This window comes from Varroa jacobsoni, unplaced genomic scaffold (assembly GCF_002532875.2).
Source record: "Varroa jacobsoni isolate VJ856 unplaced genomic scaffold, vjacob_1.0 scaffold_1104, whole genome shotgun sequence".
NCBI classification, from domain to species: domain Eukaryota; kingdom Metazoa; phylum Arthropoda; class Arachnida; order Mesostigmata; family Varroidae; genus Varroa; species Varroa jacobsoni.
In genome coordinates this window covers 242,485-254,916 of record NW_019214006.1, presented here as the reverse complement: position 1 = coordinate 254,916, position 12,432 = coordinate 242,485, and the positions used below count along the sequence as shown (strand labels likewise).

The following is a 12,432-nucleotide window of genomic DNA, read 5'->3' as shown; positions in this document are numbered from 1 at the left end:
ATAACAATGTCTCTGATACTGTTTACTATTACTTTTAGATTCATTCAAAGTTTGCATACTTTGTACTGAGAAGTTTTAAAGGATGTCTGCTACATTACCGGTTTTTCTCACAAATTTTAAGAATGAAGAATTTGAAAAAATCCACGGGAAATCCTTCAAACATTGAAAGTCGTTGATTGTTTTAACACGTTTTATGTAATGTAGACTTACAGAAAGAAATATATATTGATCAAATGTCGCATGGAAGCTGTTGTATGGAAAATAACTCAGACATAGCAAAACTTAAAAATGAAAATATACATTGTAGAGCAGTGAGGTAGATTATGTCCTTACAAATTGGACCGCCTTTCAAGTACATACTAAATAACAACTGTAGTTTCTTAATGTGCTTATTTTTTTTCTGCTAGAAAAGTTTGCGCGCGAACACGTTCAAGCTAGACGTTGATTTCCTTATAGAATATTCTACTATACTAATCTCCCATGTACGTACAAAAGTACGATGAATATTCCTTCACCGGGACATGCTAATTAGCAATTGTTCTCCTTTTGTTTCTCGGCCCCACGAAAGCAATAAGATCCATTATAAAATAAATAAACGCCATTATTATGCTACTACGCCCTTTACAACTGATTCAAGAACGCAGACCGATACATTGACACCCTTCTATTACTGGTAGTACTAATCCATTTACTATAGTTTATATGGAAGCTTCCTATTTAATGAGGTTGACACGATCCTTTAAAAGCTTCTGTATTTGCACGAGTGGACGAGTCGATACATATCCATAATCATAATAACAACGGCTATGGGGCGGGCGCGTAATTCTCTATGGCGCGCTATATGCCCCTTATGGTCTTGCAATTGTTCAGACGAATTTACTCCAATAACAGAATGTTACGATTCGTATGGTGCTTTCAGTGTTCAAGTCTCCTCTACTGTTTCGCATTGCTAGAAGAAGAAGAAGAAGAAGCCCTTCTTAGCAAAGCGAGACTCCACGTCAATATGCCCTAACGATCGTGAAGCGTCCACTCGCATCATCACTTTCAGCATGTTTACAAGCTGGCTCCTGCAACCATCTTGAGAGCTGGCCATGTCTATTGAAATATAGTCAGCACGGCGTGTGTTTTAGTGTCCGCGTGTCAATCGACAAAATAACTATGGTCGGTGCGGAGAAGGTTGGTCGATTTGATACGATCCATCGTTTTCGTTGGAGGAGCAACGACAGCGCGGAGATCGGAAGCCTACGACAGCGTTATGTCGGCACATCGATGACGATGTTGTTGTTGTTGTTGTTGTTGCCTTTGTGATGACATCGAAAACAATGTCACTTTTCTTCTCTCCGCGTTTCAGTTCGACGCGCCAGTAGCGACTCCTATATAGTGCTCAATACGTTACGGCCGCACAGACTACTTAGTTAGTCAAAGATGACAGAGATGGCGCGACAGCGGCAGCCCTAACGGCTACCAACTAGGCCCAATTGCCAACGGCCGAAACCGTTCGTCGGCTCGATGGGTTTGCATCATGTTGACAATGTCTGTGAGAGTACGTGTCGTTTGTTATTTGTCCACGATGTGATCACATGACATGTCAAAGGGGAACGTCACGGGGATGCCTAATCGACGCGGCATAATGGCGTGGGGTGGACTAAGGATAATGCAGTGAAGGCGGTCGAGTTAGAGCGAGACAAAGGATTTAACGCCTACTAGTTTATTTTCTATTGAATTTCCAAGGCCAAAGTTATTATTCAATCCAATTACACCAAATATTTGTCTATAGAGCCGACGTAACATAATTATTCCATCGATCGGCTACCCTTGAGAGCGGAGCCGAGGAATTGTTATATGGCAATATATATATATACGCGTGTAAAGTTTGGCCGTTGTTTTAACTTATTTCCAAAATTATTTTTCTAAATCTGCATACTCAACAAATGTACATTCTGAGGGAAGTTGACCATGGAACCGATAATTGAAAAGCAGTAAAATCGTTTGCCGCACGTCGATGGATGTTGCTAAGGGCACTGTTGAAATCTATCTATCTGAGGGTAACTTAATATCGAAGCTATTAGGGACTACAGCTCAAAAAGCAGTTAGAAATAAACGTGACTGTGTATAGACGCTGCGATAACTAGTGGATTGCATCTGGTGATCGAATCTTGTCAAGCTATAAATATTACTCGATCCCGATTTAAACAGAACGTATTGCATGTATCATCAATGTAAACCAATATGTTAAACCGTAAAATGGGAATGCCTGTTTACTGCTTACATTTTACGATAAATTGCAAGTTTTGCAAAACTTGCACTTGTACTCTGTCAATCAGCCTAATACTTTTTTCATAGTTTTCCAGTTCGAGAAATGTTTTCTATCCTTAAGACTGGCTATGATCCCGCGATGGAAATAACTTAGTACAACAACGTATATTTTGCGTATAGCGACGTTAACTCTAGATGTCTACTTTCTTCTTCTCCCTTCTTTCGTCACTTGAGTAACATTTGGATTTGCCCTGGTCATAGGATTTGCATAGTCACCAACTGCTTGAGACGGACCTTTTTTTAAACATTCATATTACGCACTACTATAGCATGAAGTTTAGTCGATGGAAGTTCTTACCCATCTTTCTATATTTTTCCAATTAGCCTCCAGACATGCTGTCGTTTCCCGTTAAAAAAAGAACTTTCATTTTTCAAAAATTCTCACTATTCTCTGAATTGCTCATCATCATCATCATCATCGCAAATCTGTGTGCGTTTTGCCTGTGAAAGGACGTGTATATACTACCCACATATTTATCAGCAAAAAACACTGGAATACAAAGTGGCAATAAATGAATACGCGAGCTGCCATTGTTACAGCATGCTTTGTGTACAAATACAGAAACTTTTTTTTTTTTTTTTCTCGCATCTTTTAATGGACCGTTCCTTTGTTTTTTGATAAAATTCTTGTACTAGCTGCCAACTAGAGGATGTCGAGACCTAGAAAAGGGAATGGAATTGTCCTCACAAGAATTAATGCGACCTAAGCACTAACCGTTGGGTATGCCTGGAATGGTCGTAGGGCCAAGGCTTGTTGGAGTTTTCGGAGGTCCTTTTTATTATAAGGTTCTCCGTGGCCTTCCGTCTAGGTAGGTCGCCCACGCGGTAGACACTGTCGACAAGTGACCCCTATTAAAATTAGTACTACTCTTCAGATTACGCCAAAGAAGACCCAAACATACCACCTCGTTGCTCTCATAAATAGGAAGACATCTAATCAGATGTTTCATACTTGATATTCATATTTGATTTGGGACGTAACACATCCTCTAATGTATACACAGCATCAAATTCGGCCATTCGTTGGGATCGTTTATTGTTATGGGAGCACACAGGACAATGCTGGACCATTTCTCTCGGTCAACCGCTCTGTAAATACTCCTCTCTTAAAAACTCGGTTTGTTTAATGAAAAAAAAAACCTATATAGTGATACTTGGCATTCGTTGTCGCACTTGTGAAATACCTAAATAATCATAAATAGACTAACGAATTACGGTGCAGACGAGACCAGGTTGGCTGTTTTACCGGCAGGAGTCAGCAGGTACTTTCGCGTGACCGTTTGTAGCTTGTGGGCGTGTTCACGTCCGTTTCCCGTACGCTGATGCTGTCGCTGGTACCTATTGTCAGCAGGTAGACAAGCGTTGAAGTTTTGGTCGTAAAACGGCTGGTAAAGGTTTTCTTTTAAGGAGAGCCACCGCCGAAAAAGTGCTAGATCTATACACAAGCTATGTCAAGACAAAGTAACTTTCCAAATCACTGCCTGCACAATTCGTCGGTGAATGCGGCTCATCTTTTACATTGAACGTCACGTCACAATAACATACGTATAATTGGCTTCAATAGGTCGCCCAACGAAACCTTTTCCCTTTTTGCTTTTTCTCCTATTTGCCTATAATGGCTCGAAGAATAATCTTTCTTTATCAAAGCTAGCGTATTGTTGTAAAAAACGACTCACAAGCAAGACAAATGGCGATACAATGGAGAGTTGTATGTAGGTTTCCGCTCACAGCGTTCGTTATTCTATTCGGTTCGATAGCTCGATCCTTTCTATAGCTGTTGATCTAAAACGAGCCCGGATAACGATATATGCCTGTTTCAATAGATTGAATTTTTAAAACCTCGTCGGTAAGTTCTGCTACGTCATATTACATCACAAATTAGGCCAGATACAAAACGACGTCTGATCTTAGGCCAATATCAGGTTTGAACTGAAAAATGAGAGGCAAGCCAGCATAACGACACGTACATTAATATTCTTTGTCCGCCATCGGCTACAATAGAACAGCAATGGCTACACTATAATAATAGTAGTAGTAATCACAAGCGTGGCAAAATGAAAAAAAAATAGATAGTGATGCATTGATTTATTACGCTCGAGTACTCGATTGGCGAAGTTGCAGAATTAATATTCTTTGTCCGCCATCGTCGGCGTCGGATAACGCAATTGACTGCTGCTGCTGCTGTTGGTAGCTATTTCAGCCAGCCAGCCAACTAAAATGAAAAAATAATAGAAAAAAAAAAAGAAAAATTACAAAATAGATGGAAGGGGAAATGCTTGAGGCTTATGGCAATGATAGTCTGTCACAGCGGGTTAACTCACTGAAGAGCAAAGTATCACCAAGAGCATTAAAGACAGAACGGATCTGATTTCACTCTCTTCTTAGGCCCTATGTAGATTCACTGGTGTTTTTCTCCATGCAAACAAGAAGATGATTCTTTTGTAGGGGTTTCCATGTGCTGTCTGTATTTGGACACGTGGACGCAAGATCGTGTTGCCTTGAGGTTGTCGTTAGCGCTACGGGTTACTGCTAGTCTTGCATGTCAGAACTGTGGTAACAAATGAGAACTTTGCTGATAGAACGAATACTATTATGCGGCATTGACATCCACCAGAATCAAAGCTAAGTTAAGAACGAGTTGTATAGACCTTAACCGCTTTCAACTTTGCGATTATTTTTCAGGTAGAAAACGAAAGGATAGAACAGAACAGTTGGATTGAAACCGATTATAGTTCGGTATCCGTGATGCTAGTCGACGCACAGTACAATGTTTCTGCAAAAAACCGATACGAGGAAAGGGCACTGACATAACGTTACGTTGAGAAGTCACGCTGTCTTCATCAAAACGCAACTCTGAAGTGAATGATATCCTCACGGCCTGGTACTATGCGCTGGCTTCGATAAAACAGCCTCTAGTAAACTTTATCTGTTGGTAAGCATGTCTGCATCTATACATTGCGTTCGCTTCTGCACCCATTATCATGTACGGGCCACTCTGACTGATGCCTATCGAAATGGTTTTGGCTATCTCTGTGTCAACACACAAACTACACATCATTGTGTGCAATTTGATTTCGAAGTTTCCGTGATAATGCAGCGGGCTGCATGTTTGCCTACTTAACTTAAGGACCCACTTCATTTCGGAGCGAACCGTTCGAAGCAAGGCCGGACGGATCAAGTACCCGACGTAAAACTCTAGAAACATTGAATTTAATCCGATCTATAGCACCGTAATTTTTACAAATACCGCCTGTAGCCTACTTTTTATGATTGCGCTTTAAATGGCGTTGCCTATTGTAGACAGTCGGTAAATTGATCCTGCAATTTTCGTAACGTTTCCTCGAAACGAGTTATTGCACAGGACGCATATCATTCATTGACAAATCTGCAATATAGCTCTGTAAGCGTAAAATAAGATGAAAGGATAAACTGAAAAGTAAGTTTATTGGCCTATAAAAGTTTATGTCAAGCTAATTTAAACACCTAAACCTAACGTTGATAGCCATGAATGACCTAGACTGAACTAACACACCCTAGTTGGTCATGTGAAGACTGAACTTTGCTAGTCTTTGGAAAAAAATCTAATATATCTACCGATCTAATATAATTTAGTACTATACTTCTACTACTAAGCGAACGTTTATAGATGTGTTTCACCTATTAGTGTATATAAAAATGTCTGGGATAATTCTGTGTTTTATCGTATATCGGCTATAAAATATTCCGATGACGAAAGCATAATTGTTCGCCCTGCTAAACTTGCAGCTGGACCGCAAAAACGGTCAGCCATTATTTACTCTAATACACAAACGATTGAGCGTCTTTGAAGAGCCGCAATTTAGGATCAATTTTTTTTGCCGTTAACTATTTAAGGCGCCTCAGATTTCGCGAGCTAGTTTATGAGCATCTAGATGAAAGCACTAACGTATACAGCCTGGTATACAAGTGCAAAGTAAGTTTCACATAAGTTCAATTCTGTATACAAGCTCAAGAAAGGGAAGAATGCAATTTTATGACTGATTTATTAATAACCTTCGGTAAAAAAAGCTTCCAAGAAGACCGATGGACTAACCACCAGCGTAATTATCAGAGGCTGATAATATATTCTGCATAGTCTATAATACTTTAAACGTGAAACAGTTCTGTCTCATTGGCCCGATTGTCGTTTCACGGTGTTTGTACGAAGATCTCTATTGAGGGATCGATTTTAGTTCTGCGGTAAATGATAGTCAATCCCAATTTTTCTAACAACGAGTCGAAGCTATCTTGCATACTTTGCTATCACAGTCGTGTGGTAAGGTTCTAGTCACTATCTGAACTTCCGTTCGCGCGGACAGAATGTCCTCCTCTAGCATAACAACGAACTAATATAGTAAATTGCCCGTCATAAATTTATTTGACCACCCCCTTTTCAGGAAAACTACAACAAACGAGTCAGCGTGGCTCGCTACGATATTCATTTATTCGGTGGCTGTTGCTTAAAAGTAAAACAACGAAGACAAATTGTTCAATATTTCTAGTTAGATACCAAGTTTGAGACGCTTGCAAGCGCTACTAGAGCCGGCGACGGGCATTTTGATGAACTAAAGTACACGAGACGCTTTCCTCATCCGATTAATTGGGCTATTTCAAATATTCGTCGTAAACAATGACTATTGTATGTTGTCTCAAGTCTTCAAGACAAAAGGCCGTAGAAAATTCGGCCTCTCTCTAATCGCTATTTATCCAGGCTTCCTTTTACGATATCTTAGGATTAAAGGCGCCCCATCGAGGTACCAACTAATTGTATCAATGCTCATAGACGTTTCAGTTTATCCTGGTGCGTAACGACAATCAAGACTGTGCTATTTGACTCATTAAAGAAAAATACTACAGCTCAATAAATGCCACATAAAGGAATAGTTTATTTCTACAAGTAAGATAAGAGTATCTCATAAAGCAATATAACTTTCGCAATCATCTCGTATTGACTCAGCTTCGGAACATGGGTTTCAGTAAACACTTTTCGGTTACGTCATGGGTACAACAGAAGTGGCAGAATATTAGGCTCGCTAAGAACGTATCGCGGCAGATTCGAGTTTATCGAGCTATTCAGCAGCAGACGCAGTTAGCGCTGTTCGTCAAGAAAGACCTGCACGCCAATAGATGTTAATCTACCCTAGAAAAATTATTACTATCATCATAGCTAACTGTCATTGCGGTCCGGACTTCTTATTCGTCTGCTACTGCTGCTGCCTGTAAACGAGAACGCCGCCAATTCGCTCCCACGATGTGTGTCTTACAGAAAATATTAATTATAGCAATACCATATTGTCACTCTTGAATCTATACATCCATTAAAATACTAACTTCTAGTGGCATATTAAAACGATTGCCAATACTAACCACTCCCGATACGGAGTGCCAAAAACGTACGAATCGCACGGTTCCGCCAGATACGTCAATAGCTGATCAAGTAAAACTTTCGAGACTGAAACTTTTAAGCTGTAGAAGACAACCAAGCCACAATGGCCGACTACTTGACCTGCGACGCTTGTAATGACCCCGACTCTTTTTTTCGTAAATCTAGCCTTTGTGCGGATAGGCGATGAGGCCTACTCGACGTTCGGCTATTTTTGTACGGCCTTACGATGTCGGGCGAGCTTCAAATCACGACATGTATTATTTATAGCTAACAAAATCAACAAACTCCTTTGCATAAGAAATAATTCTTATCTATTGAATAACCAACGCTCCCTTAGTGCAGTTCGAAATATAGCGATATAAGCAAGTGCCTGCCTATAGACTGTAGGGCAATAGCCACTCGTAATACTAATACTCTGAGGTTAGAATGACAATGCCTCGCGCCTGCTGAAGCAATACGTTTACAGTATTTAGCCAATCGTCCATGTACCAAAAACGTAGTTCTCAATTGCTGTTTTTGCCGACTGAACTTTGTTAGTTACCTATAGAACACAGTGCTCCAAACATGCCAGTGTCGATTTTCGTCTCTCAAGTATTTTAATTATCGAATTGGTAACAATATATCTACTGATAATTCAGTCTCGGTAAACACGCTCGTATCACCAACAATCGTCAATCAGGTATCGTTTTGGATTCACGAATTGTGTCCGGTACCTGCCTCACTAGGGCAAAGTGCGGAAATGATGGAGGTTTAAGCTGTAGAAAAACCCGCAATTTTCGATATTATGGCGAGCTGTTTCCCTCACATTTCGGTATAAGCCATAAGTCATCCATAGAGCCTCACCGCATGGCCTGTTGGGTAATTAAGCATTTATTAAATCGACGTGTAAGCGGCTTCTTTTCATGCCAAGTCGAGTTCATCCATTGACGAAACAGAGCAAGTAACACAAGCTTGCCGCCTTTCCTGTTTATCAGCTGTTTATCTATCCTGACGCAAAGCTGCTTAAGCCCACACAGGTAATATTTTTGAGCCTATAAGCCAACCAGTTGGAAAGCTCAAAAAATAACCTTCGAGAGACAGAACACTCTAACCAATTTGAAGAACTGAGGTCCATTCCAAATTTGGACCGATCACTAACGAAAATGAACGGTGTCTTTTTGGTAGAAATAATGTGACCTATTCGAAATGTATATACGTGCCTGTTACTGGTACATTGGCACGACAGGACCAGTCCTACTTTACCTTTCGCTAAAATACTCCAAGGTTTGGCAAGGAAGCTCGTCAGTACGCCCCAACCACCGGATTTCTTTGTTGCCTTTAAAGCTTCTCGTTGGCTTTCTGCCAGCTCGACAAGGCTTCTTTCTATTCGTACGACATCTATTATTAAACTATTGCATTTCTAGTAGTGCCCGTATTATCTCCATCCGCTTCGCGAGATAAGCTACGCACGACTACGAAACTGTCCTCACTATATTAGCACACGGCCGAAATCCAAAACTTCAACGAATTCTACTTTCGGATCAAACCAGAGCCGAACGACAACTATACATCATTTTCATTACATTTCTGAACACTTTGTCCTATCTAAGAATCCTATTCTTTTTGATGACGGTAGTCATCAAGTTTTTCAGATACCAAACACAGGTTTTAATTAAATCTTCGTAAGGTTTTGGGGCGTCTGGCAATATGGCGCCACAATTGGAAGCCTATCTCGGTCGTCGTCTAATAGCCGAGCTGGCTATACATTAGTATGTGGTTGTAACTGTCGATTGCGTTGCTGATCGCGGTTCGTTTACCTCGGCACTTCGTAGGTCGATCGCCATTACCACATAAAGGACTATAGTTGGTCACCGCAGTGCCGCTTGAGTAACACCACGGTATTGTATACCAGGAGTTATTAAATAGATGTATATATATATAAACTAAGTTCGTACACTATTGACAGATACCTTGGGTCCAATAGCAGAACCACCGATACGGTAGTCATTAAGTAAGCACTAAACCAGAAACAGAACGAAGCAAAATCTCACTGTCTACCTAAATGGGAATGTTACTGAACTTCGCTGAATCAACAGGTTGCTGCTGACAAATACGTCTATATATATATATATATATATATCTATCTAAACGCTTATTACTGCCTACGGTATCGCGCGAGGTCTAACCGTTCGTGTTACACGTGCGTTCTGATTGGTGATATTAGAAGCGATATTTTGTACTCTCATCACGAAGCGCGCTTAAGACACTGCTACAATACCAATAGGCGAGCATCGAGTAAACTAGAAGAGCCTCTCATTGTGTAGTTTTTGCTTGTCCGTACACGAAGGTGAATATATGGACACGAATCGCCCCGTAACGTAATGATAACAGATATGGAAGCGATCGGGGGGTCGATTCGTTTCGGTCAGAGATGACATCGCTAGGATAGTAACAGTCCTGGATTATCAACATTACTAATAGTTTGTTCTAGTTCTGCCCCTATGACCGCGGCGCATGGCACTTGGCTACTGTGGGGTACTGAAAATGATTATCTTTGAAGCCGTCTAACTTGGAATTTGTCACATATCCGCAGGTGCCAGCGGTAGTGACAGACTCGGGCTTCATTAACATATTTATAACGAGGGAGATTTTATTAGAAAAGAAAACCGAGATTAATTTTGGATAGATATCCTATAAATTAGTTAATAGAACTTAAACTTAAGAAATATACTTGATGTTCAGCATTAAAAATTACAGTTACATTAGATGTAAAAACATGTGCTAGCGTGATCTCTAGGATACCTCTAGGATCTCTAGGACGAGTACTAGGATACTATACTAGGACTAGGATACGCATTATTTCAGTTCCGCAACGCCTCGTGTGACGCTGCAGGCTAAACAGGAGAAAAGATCCTTTTTGTTAGTGTAGGTCTATGTTACGTAACTGCTATTTACTCGTGCTGAAAGACGTGCGGCATTAATATTACGGATAGACGCGCGTATAATTTGCATCGCCTCAGCGATCACGTGCCGTAAAAACCATACTTGTTCACGTTGCCCTAAGTGTCAGCTGATCCTAATCGTTAATTATATTTATATGAATTAATTGGATGTAGCTATACGAGCTACGGACCCAAATTCGGCTCATATGTTCTGCTTACAATCGTAGCTCGTAGAGTGCTGTATCATGGAATTCAGCTTCAATTTTGGGAAGAACATAGAAATATATGATAATGTTTTCTACATGTGTTCCAAGATGATTGGGTTCCACTCATTCATTCGCCCGGCCGGAAAAGAGTACATATTATGCATTTTTTTTTTCGATTTTTTTCATATTCTTACAGCTTAAAATCAAAGCTTTTGTCGTTCTTACCGGTAATGTTTAGTTCTTAGGGGACGGCGTGTCTATAACGGTTGCTGCGTATTTCTCTGACTGGGTTGTCGTAGTGACTGTAGCTAACGGGCATACTGCCACGTCGCTCCCTACTTTAACGTTTACAAAAATTATTACCACATGTTAATAACTAGAAAAATAAAAAATCGAGAATTAAGGAAAGCAAGAAATTACTGTTAAGGCTAATAGCTTCTTGTAGCAGCCTAACCGTTTTCTAGGTCTGTTACGTAAATCCAGCAAGAGACACCCTGTTTACACTCCTAACGGGCACAAATCTTTGATGCTACACCAAAAAATAGGATAAACAGCTCCTAGTGCTAAATGATAGATATTAGTAATGTTGATTTTGGTAGAAGTGGCTCACTTTTACAAGAGACGCCAACGACTAGTGAAATCATTGTGTCCGGCTGATAGCGGCGCCATGTTCGTCGTACAAATGTACCGGCACACCAAAAGCTTTCTAATAAGAAGTACAACCTTTTTTCTCTAACCTTTGACTCTATCCTTTTTCCGACATTGTTAAATAACTAAAAAGGTTGAAATAGCTTTTTGGTCTTTGAGCAGAACTTTGTCGATGTCAGTCCAGGCTCCTATATCGATAATTTGAGTTAATTAAGGATCTTTCGTTTCGATCGTTCATCACTCCATCTGAGTTAGCACTTCTCGTCAATAAAGTCTAGAATCTTAGTAAATCTATTTAGCTATCTAGCCTAATGACCGACTACGACAGTGTCACATAGTACCAGGGCTAGACGCGACGCTAGAAATTGACCTTATTAAAACTGTGCGTTCTTCTTTGCCGTGTTTCATCGGTGTCAAAACCATGCTGAACTCTACTTGGTAGAAGCTGTAATATATACCAAAGGACCTGTACTGTCTTATGCTGTAACGTGCGACGTTTTCTCGTACTCTATATGACACCATACTGCTATGACCTGAATGAACTGCGTATTCTGGCGAGTATCAGAATGGCAGAATGTTAAGTAATGCCTACCCTTAGGCTAGATTGCCAAGATGCACTCGTGACCCCACGACCCTGTAGTGGCAGTTGCCTTCATGAAACGATTGCCTTTAGGACGATCTCCGTAATAAACACTGGCATCACACGTGTTGTTGGAAACCTCGTCGAAACGAAGTATGGTACCGATAATGAGGAATGCTGGTGAATTGCGTGGCTGTAGAATTACATGATTTACAATTGTGTCGCACATCAATATACATTATTCCATTGCATAAACTAAACATATTCAAGTGATTATGTCTAATTAAGTTAGTCAGTAATGGAGAACTTATTATAGATTAATATACAATCGAATATCATTTGCCGTCATTGATATTA

The 12,432-nt window shown here is 40.3% G+C and overlaps 1 protein-coding gene and 2 long non-coding RNA genes across 4 annotated transcripts in view; 1 reads left to right on the top strand and 2 right to left on the bottom strand.

The window, feature by feature from the left end:
* Positions 1-12,432, bottom strand: part of raw (NDT-like domain-containing protein raw) — a 71,332-nt gene that overhangs the window by 49,388 nt on the left and 9,512 nt on the right. The window contains exon 1 of one of the 2 annotated variants that reach the window (XM_022844266.2): positions 3,032-3,160. The exons of the other annotated variant lie outside the window; for it this stretch is intronic. The gene's annotated coding sequence lies outside the window, so the exon portion shown is untranslated. Of the gene's footprint in view, positions 1-3,031; positions 3,161-12,432 lie in introns of those variants that run through there. 2 annotated transcript variants of the gene reach the window in all.
* Positions 1-12,432, top strand: part of LOC111266633 (uncharacterized) — a 55,087-nt gene that overhangs the window by 42,438 nt on the left and 217 nt on the right. Inside the window, exon 5 of the long non-coding RNA XR_015313522.1 lies at positions 4,999-5,248. This is a non-coding gene — a long non-coding RNA (uncharacterized LOC111266633). The remainder of the gene's footprint in view (positions 1-4,998; positions 5,249-12,432) is intronic.
* Positions 650-4,158, bottom strand: LOC111266634 (uncharacterized). The gene is made up of 3 exons (XR_002684191.2): positions 3,993-4,158; positions 3,525-3,654; positions 650-3,148 (listed from the first exon to the last, which is right to left on the bottom strand). It is a non-coding gene; the product is annotated as an uncharacterized LOC111266634 (long non-coding RNA).